Source organism: Lepeophtheirus salmonis, chromosome 13 (assembly GCF_016086655.4).
Source record: "Lepeophtheirus salmonis chromosome 13, UVic_Lsal_1.4, whole genome shotgun sequence".
Lineage (NCBI taxonomy): Eukaryota > Metazoa > Arthropoda > Copepoda > Siphonostomatoida > Caligidae > Lepeophtheirus > Lepeophtheirus salmonis.
In genome coordinates this window covers 5,232,951-5,242,765 of record NC_052143.2, presented here as the reverse complement: position 1 = coordinate 5,242,765, position 9,815 = coordinate 5,232,951, and the positions used below count along the sequence as shown (strand labels likewise).

Below are 9,815 nucleotides of genomic sequence, written 5' to 3'. Positions count from 1 at the left end.
TGCATTCCTTCATTTTATCGAAACTATGAGGCTAAATTCCATTTTCTTGAGAAAATGGTACCCAGAAATGGATTTATTACATTGTTATTATCCAAGCTGAATTCTCGTAGAACGGTGTTCTTGTTGGTACCTTATGAAACTTTTTTTTTTTTTGGTTTTTCTGATTGTTATCCACCTAAATACTGACATTTTTTAACCTAATCTATTATCGATTCAAACTTTAGTATTATTATATGAGAGAAAGGGTTATAGATAGTGGTGTGTCGGTCCTTTGAACGGTTGGTCTTACAGTTGTTCCTAAAAATGTTGTTAGCTCGTGGGTATTAAGCAGAAGAAGATATATCAAATCTGATTTAGGAACATAACTGAATACGTAAAAAGAAAAACACACTCAATGACTTCATAAGGGATAAATTTCTGGTTAATATATAAAAGTTTGTAATCTAGCAATTGTTTAAACTGCGTTTATTGGTCCTAGATAAGCACCTACACAACATTTGAACAAAATTGCCATCCAAACGGAGTACATATCAAAAAATGTATTAATTAGAAATAATCAAATCCGTGTAAAAAGAAATTTACTTTCATACTGTTGTTAGAACAAACAAATTTATAATTATATTTATCATTGTTCAATATAATAAGTATTGTTGATACTAGTGTTGTATCGTTTCTTAACATGGCACTTAAAATCGATCCCCTCCAGTGACGTCCTTTTCATCAGTAGGGATGGGATTTTTGAAAGACCGGAAGGGAAATTATTAATTTTTAAACCAATTTATATCAAAAATAGACGAGAATGCTTTTCTCAGAAGAAGAAGTTAAGACCACGACAACCTATTCAACAAAGAGCAAAAAAGAAGAAAGAGCGCGTGTAAAAACTGTTTTTTCTTTTGTACTTTTTAAAAGTAGTTTTTTCTTTACGAAGATACCATTTTTAATCATTAGTCCTTAAAAAACGTTCCAAATTTTAAAGTGCTCTTTTCAAAGCTTTATTGGGATAAATATTATTTACAGTAACATACCACAATTCACCATCTGAATTTTTTAAGTAAAACTTTTAGTCTCTTACAAGCATGAGAATAGCTTTAAATTTTTCATACTTTAGACCAAATTAAAGTAAAATATTATTCTTATAAAAATTATGCGAAGATTGATTACTTAAGACGTCCCAAGTTGGTATCTCTAATAAGTAAAGTTGATAATTCTGTAGAGAAAAACGCGTGCAAGGAGAAGGGGGGTAGAAAGACTGATGGTATCATTGTTTAAAATACTGATGTGATTATCAGCTACCTGCTTTATTATGATTGTTGAGGGTATAACGAAAGTATTTATTAGCAAAATGTTTAATGATTATATACTACGAATAATTGACTTAGACATTTTTTATCTATTACAGTAGATTTAAAAACGTAACACTCTATGAAATTGTAATTCATTATGAACCATATTCTCAGAATAATAACTAATGTAACGACAAAGTAGAGTACTTCCAAATATATTTAAAGTTCCAAGTTTAAAAAGAAGGCTTAAATTAAATATAATCTACATACTAAAAAATAAACCATCATACATTTATGTTAAATATACCAAATTGAACAATTAGAATCATATAACTAATAATAACAATAAATTATAAATAAAGAATATTGAAATAATAGATTGATCCAAAAAATATTTTCTTATTCAGACATTAATTCAGTTAAATATGTCATAACTTTAAGTTGCTAAACACAAGCCAGACGTGGAGTTTAATCAAAAAGATCATCACCCTTTTTTTCCTAATGTGGAAGTTGCCATATACAATTGTGCACATGATAGATATATCTCAACGGAAGAAATCTAAATAATTATTAATAATAAAGTAAATGTCAAAATCATACAATTAGACAATAAATATACTAATAAACAAAATGTTAGAATTAAATCCATTGTAAAGATTTAGTGCAAAAGCAAATTATGGAGTATTTTCCGGCGATATTACTCCTTATTAAAGGCATCAAAAAAGATTTCCCCCCACTATTTATGCTTGTATAACAGCATGGTATTATCATGAAGGATACACACAATTGCTAATTATAATTCTACACCCAATGCAACAACCCCGTTGTTGTGACCATTTAAGCAGTTGTTTTTGCTTTTTATGAGTTTTTGAACCACCCTTCTTGCAGCTTATCAACCATAGCTAATTCTTAAGTGATAAAAAAGTAATATTTATTGACTATGTAATATTGGAAAACCTAATGATCATACCCAAGTCTTTAAGTGAAGAAACTAGTGTCAGACAAACTAGTTGCGAACCATCCAAAGCTACTACCCCCGTTGTTGTGACCATTTAAGAACTTGTTTTTGCCATTTAATGAGTGGTGTATCATAATTATTGATAATTTTAGCTAAAATAGAATCATATTTTATAATTAGATCCAAAAAAAAAAAAAAAAAAAAAATGAATACTTACTGTTAGATGGTACAAAATTTAGAGTTCCATTTCGTAATTTGGTGTGGATGACTCTAAACATGCTGAAAATTATCTTAACTTCACAATTTACAATGGGGGTATTTCTATAAAAAACGTAAGATGATCAACAATGGATAAGGTTATTATATTATATGCAATATGCATCTATGTGAGATCAAAGTTAAAATCCATGCTCTTGATATGAGATGAGGATAATGAGTGGCGTGGAATTCTAGACAGGGGACTAAAGGCACATTTACTTCTACAAATCCAACACGACATCTGTTTCTCATCCAGTAAGTATTTTCAAATTCCTGAGCCTCCATTTTCACAAATCCAGACAGAAGGCGACGTTATTTTAGACATTTTATTCAGTTCTCTATCGACTATCAGCATCTAATATTATATTAATATTGAATAAATTCGGGAATGATAACGTTCTTTATAGAAGAAGATCTAAAATATTTAATCAATGATGCCATAAGTATTTCTTCTCTTCTCCTCGCACGCTTTTGTATTCTCACCAAAATTATCAACCTTACTAATAACGTAATTAAGCCAAGATTGTTCTATGGGACATAGCAACTTTTTCAAAAGTATTAAAAAAATGGAAAACGGTCTCGGAAAATTACATTTTGGGACTGATATAACCTATAATAAGTAATTCCATACATTATAGATATCCTTGAATAGAAGAAGCCAAGGGCGTCGTCGGGGGGGGCTTTAGCCCCCCCCATTAATAAATTTTGCTTTTTACTAGCAAATTTAAAATGTGAACTTTTTCATGTAAAAGATTTAATATTTGAAACTTTGATTTCAATTTTTCAAATTTTTCTTCAAAAAATTTAATCTTAAATTTTTATTCAAATTAATTCTAAAAACCAAGTTCCTACCCTCCCCCAAAAAAAAAAAAAAAAAATAATAATAATATATATATATATAAATATAATCCTGCAGACGCCCCTAAAGCATCAAATTAATTCGATTCAAACCCAAATGGAATTTTGTACATTAGGCCAGTTTTTTCGTCAACTTTTTTCGAAATTCGATTATTGGTAGTGCAGAGAAGTTGTCATGAGGTAAGAAAAACGTCTATGTCAAATTTCAATGTTATACAATGTAAAATTGGAGATTACACATCTTTGTCAAATTTTGAAAAATAGGAAAAACTATTTATAATATCAATGAGGCACTGTTCTTCATTTTCCATAATAATCTTTTCAGTGACATTTTATAAAACTATTAATCATTTTTTTGATTTTTTTTCTCTAAAGTCTACTAATGGAAATTTTGATGATCCACATATATTGAGCATTTTTATTTTTTTTCAATAAAACGCTCAACATAAAGGTACAAAAATTCCTCATGTTAGTCTCTTCTTTTAGCTCCATAAGACAACTACTTTTTAATATTTCCATAAATATAATTGTATCCAAAATTATTAACAATGATGTATTGATGTAATAAAGAAAATTTTCCTCATTTCATTGTTTGATTGAGATGTGAAACTTGATGTTAAAGATAGAACAGATCCACATTTTCTCGGATCCAGGTTGGTTTGGAACTTAAGACCTAAACATTTGGGTAAATTTGGGCTACCCGAGCTTTTGAATCCAGATCCAAGACCAAAATTCGACAGATACTTGTCATGAAGGTTATAAAAGTTTTCATAAAGTTCAGGCCTTCATAAAACAAAATCCAATAAGTTTATATTTTTAATGATTACTGAAACCCAAAGATTGAATAACACATTATTATTACTTTTAGAAAATAATTATACTTTGCATCCAAAATCTGTCCAATCTTTACCTAGAGATTACATCGTTGGGGAATGAAATTACGCATAGATTATTTTCTTACCTACGGACAACTTTTCCAAACAGACCGTAAGTAATTGATTTTCAAAGTAGAATCTAACTATATATATATATGTAATTATCGTCAAATTAGAATAATATAAAATTGACTATCCTATGGAATAAAGAACACTTTTATTTTGACAAAGCATAAAATAGATTATTAAATGAAAGGTTTATTTTTCTCAATTACTTCTTTTTTTGTTTCAGAGGAGCTTTATCTCTATATACTCTAATATTGCAGGTACAATTATTGAACCAATTTCAAATATAGACAATAAATTTGCTCCCCCCCCCCCTCCTTCATCTTTAAAGACTGTAACAGTAGAAACATAAAAGTGTATGAAAAGTATCGGTTTCGTATAAAAATATTTACAGTGTGCGTTAAGGAAATCATACAGTTTTTAATAGTAAAAATTTATATTAACTGCATCACGACCAAAATGAAGGAATTTTTGCTTTTTACTAGAAAATTGAATATTCGGACTTTAATTTAATTTTTAAATTTTCTTTTTGAATTAATTTTCTGGAATAGCAATGGATTTTTAAAAAATTTCTCCCAATATTCGAATATTTAAATTTTTTTTCCCAAAAAATTTTATATTTAAAATTTTTTTTTTTGCACAGTTGTAAATTTTTGAAAATAAAGAAAAATAATTTCTTTTTGAACAGCTGTAGATGTTAGAAAAAAATAACCATTTTTTTTTTTTTTTAAATTACATACTTACTTAATTCTCTGTAAATTAATCTCAAATTTATATATTCCACTCCATAAAAATAAATAACAACTTCATCACAAAAAAATATTAATTAGTTAATATAACAATAGTGACAATCAGTTATTATTCATTGTTCAAAAAAAAAAAAAAAAAATAAGCATGGGTAAATGAACAAAAATAATAACATCTTAACGAAAATTTGCAAAATAATGAAATTAAAAAACAAAACTATAAGACAATTCATTTAAATTCATATCGAAACTTTCCAGCACTTCATGGAGGAGGAGTATGGCCAGACTATTACGTATGCAAAAGTTCTTACTTCTTACTGCGTAGAGAATAAATTGCCCTTCAGTGATTAAGTATTCTATTTTGAAGTGAAATCTATGTATAAAGGGTAACATTACAAGACAATTCCCAATCTTTATTTATGAATTGGTCTTTTCTCTCAAAACTCAATGGTCATGTGTACAATGCTAACTACTTTTAGGTAATTCCAAAACAGATGTCTTGAAATCTCTAAACTGGATTTACAGAATGTGCAGTCTCTCTCTGTATCTTCGACTCTCGATTTATTTGTAAAAAGGGCTGAAGTAGCCATCCTGTAGCGGAACCACTTTTCTTTTAAGTCCATGAAAGGGATGCAAAATATTTTTTTTGAGTTCTTCAATACATCTTCCGACGATGTACAACCTAATCGAAGGAAGCGGGAACACAAAATTTGGCTTTTGATGACTTTCATGGAGACAATTGAAATAGCTATGGTTTCTAACGCCATGTAGAACGGTGTGCATCTGTGTACTTGCTCCAGATTTGTCTAATTGCGGAAAGTTGTGATGCCACGAAGAATTTATCTTGAGTAGTCAGCCTGTGGTTGAAGTTCAATGGTTTGTCAACGACCAGAATAGGAAGAACAGAGTCCACAATTGATTTCCATGAGTAGATCATTTTTTTTCCACTAAGTATTAACCATACTTGAAGACTTGAACAGCTCAGCAAGACCCATGAAAATTCTTTCGTTGAATGCAAAACCCCGTATTTCTTTTAAAATTGTCATTCAAGCATTTTACCCTGAAATCCGAAAAGCTTCCAAGTCTAATCAGACATGTAAAGTTTAAAGATTTCCACACGGTTTCAAAATTTTGTAGACCTATGCCCCAGGATGAAATTGGAGCATACTGGCTTCTCTTTGAAAGATAATCTCGCTTTGAGCCCCATATAATTTTTTCCTAAATGATATTGTGTTTTTAATTTTCTCTGAATATGGGGTATACCCAAGTAAGTAGACTACTCCGGGTATTGCGACTGTATTCCATATTTTTACCCTATCTAATATACTAATATGGTGCCTATCGTACCACAATGTAGTACGTGAGATATATTGTAGGACTCTCTTTGCGTTAGTGTTGATGCCGATCGCTCCATCCTCTTTTGTTATTGGGACTTCAAGAGGAGTTGATCTACTGGAGAATTTCAATAACAGAAAACATCTCTTCAAAGGTTCTTCCAGTGAAGATAAAACTTCAGTCTTTCTGGTGTTGACCAATATACCCGAGGGTTCTGAAAATGCTTGCAGGTCCCCAGACACCGCTCTCATGTACGAAGTGATCACCTTCAAAGATCCCGTGCAGTAAGCAGTTAAGTCATCTGCGTAAAATAGAGCCATGGTTGGTATTTCATTTTTAGAGATAGAGCGTAGAGTTTCATGTAAATAGTCCAATGCTATAATGAAAATGGTTGAATACAAAGAATCTCCTTGTTTGCATCTCCGAGTTATCTTGAAGTAATCTTCCTCAAACAAAGAGCTAAGCTTTGAAGAAGAATATCTTAATATACCTGCTACCGTATGAATCATTTTCAGGGAGTATCCAAATCTTTTTAGTAGCGGAGATTTATGGGAGATGGAGTCAAAAGCCTTCTGAAAGTCTATCAGCATTACTGAAAAGTCCTTTCTATTCGCCTTATCTGTATCACGTCTTGGATCAATCTTGGAATGTCTTCTGCTCGTCTTCCTTTCCTAAAGCCTTTTTGTGATTCTGGTATAATGGATGGAACTGCCTGGACTAATCTATTGTTGATCAGTCATGTAAGAATTTTATACGAGGTATTGATTTGCGTTATGGGTCTATAATTTGCTATATTCAGTTTGTCTTTCTTTAGTATCAGAGTTAAACCCCCTTCACTCATAAACTTTGGAATATAACCTATGTTCCAAATCTCTTAGTAAGAAGCTTCTAAGATGGAACATGGTTTTTCGCAAATATCTTATAAAATTAAAATAGCAAGCCCGATAAACCTGGAGATTTAAATTTTTTTTCATAATTCTTTATTTATTTTGGTATTTATCTTGTTGTGTCCTCCACTTCCTGTTTTCCTGAAGAGGCTCTCGCCAAAGTTAATGAGCCTCTGCAACCTCCTTTACAGAGTGATAAACGCAGAGGAAATTTACAATACGTTGCCTTTATGCCTCCATTGTCGTTGTTGGTTGACGAATTTCAGTTAACAATACAGCTTATGAATGCTAATAAATTTTGAAAAATAACCTAATATCGATTGCAAGTAATAATGGCTTTATGGAGTTCTACTTGGCGTGGTACGATTTTCTTACTCAAACTGTATGTATATGTATTTATTCTCAAAAAGCAAAGCAATTAGATAATGCTATCTATCTAGATTTGTAAATGCTAGGGACAGAAACAGGAATGATGGAAATTTTTATGTGGAACAGCTGTGCTTTTCACATTCTTTTTTATCATTATTACTGAGAAGTACAGCTAGTAAACGATAGAGGGCCAAAGCCCTGAATGAAAATTATGGTTGTAGGGCAATGCCATGGTTAATAGAAATTCAAGTTCATACAAGGTTAATAGAAATACAATGTTAGACCAATATATAATCGGGCTTGCTAGAATATTCAATTTGATACATCGTGCCAACTGCTCTGTAATACAGTCTGATTTTGACCAAACACGCGACAATTCATATTCTATGACGTTGCTATCGCTATAATTTTTAATTTGATGTATCATACCGACTACTTGGTAAGAAAGACAGATTTAAACATAACATGTAAGACCTCATCTACTATGACGTCAATATTAAAAGCGTAGTGGAAGTTTAACATCAGTCGTACACGCGTTATGGTATAACCTTGTATTTCTATTAACCTAGTGTTATACCATAACCCAAAGCATAAAAGAATCCGGCTATTAGGTTGTACATGTTATGTACTGGCGCTTAAGGCACTTTAAACTGCCCGCTCCTTTCTATTATGCTTGTATACATCCCGGAGTGGTTTCTGTGATGCTCAAAGAAGTGGATTTGGAAGAATTATTCCTGTTTTAGGGACCAGCGCACCACTACCCGTGGGAAGGGGTGTATTATACCATATAAAGCATTTTAATTTCTCAATGTCCCAGGCAACGGTGGGGAAACCTACTTTAGTGTTCATGAAATTTTAGATTTATGCATTTCTTAGGCGAAAAAAAGTAATAGGAAATTTCTCCTATTCTTGATGTTTACCCGATATATTGTTCTTGTGTTAATGTAGCGCATAAAAGAGTCATTCGGACTAATGTGTTGTAAATATTATTTGGGTAATATAATAAATAATAGTTTGTAAGAGGTGGCGTGACTTTTAATTTTTTTAAACTTACGTATATTAATTTTTATAATAACATTCCACATTCAATTTATGTTGTTATTAATATAATTATGGCTCATAATCCTTGATTCGATATTGCCGTGTTTCCCTTTTTGGAATCCCTCATCCTCCTTCCTGTGACACTAGCCTGCCTGGTGCCTTTTTTGGGCATACCCTCTCTGCGATAATGAATATACATAGTAGGTTGTTTATTACTCATAAATAGATAAATGCACATCAAATTATATTTGACTTTGACATAATAATATCTAGCAACTTATATGATTGATACATTTGTATGCATAGATTCATTTTATATTCTATTAAACTTTTTTGAAAAGGTCAATAAAGCTTTGTCTAATTTATTGTAATAACACATAAGAGATTTTTATTGGAGTGAGGGAACCCAACGAGCAACTATATTTACTCAAATAACCCTTAAGCAACGCTGACTTATTAATATTCCCTAAATTCAAGGCTAATACATAAAGATCAGATCTCCTGATAAAAATTGCTTCTCACTGAAATTTACATTTTTGTACCATTATTTATGCCTATAATCTATTTAGAAAGAAAAGTTATGGAGATTTATTTATTACAACATGCATATGTCATGAACATCCAAAAGAGTTATGAGTGACTGCAATCCAACTTTTTGAGCCCCATCTTCAGTTTGTTTGTTTTTATTCAAAGTATCTACGTAGATGGATAAATCTCAGGAAAGGGAGTGGATGGACCTAACTTTCAATGACTCATTTATTCCATGGCTTGACAACTATTAATAGATAAAAATTCTTAGTTCATATTAAATTATTTCAGCTAGATATATTGGACGGTGAAACTACGTCAAATTTGCATTAAGCTTAACTACGTATACAGGTTATATTTAGCGCACAAGTTTTTTTTCTACTAATTCAGCTCCAATATTTTATATAATCTGTCAAATATTCATATATTCAAACTTTTTATCAATTGTTTATCAGTATCCTCCTTATCCAATAAGGTAATAATGTATCTTTTAATTGTTGAAAACTATCATTTCCAGAAGACAGGGTGTGAGTTGACTAACAGATCCTCTAATAGTTTGGTTTCTTTTTTTTATTTTTAAATGTAATTACACAAATCCTCTACTTTAGACT

General features: G+C 30.8%; 1 long non-coding RNA gene across 1 annotated transcript; it reads right to left on the bottom strand.

Moving 5' to 3' along the window:
* Positions 1-1,516: 1,516 nt before the first annotated feature.
* On the bottom strand, positions 1,517-3,160 carry LOC139907001 (uncharacterized). Its single transcript, XR_011783293.1, has 3 exons — positions 2,459-3,160; positions 2,254-2,393; positions 1,517-2,191 (listed from the first exon to the last, which is right to left on the bottom strand). It is a non-coding gene; the product is annotated as an uncharacterized lncRNA (long non-coding RNA).
* Between the last annotated feature and the right edge of the window lie 6,655 nt (positions 3,161-9,815).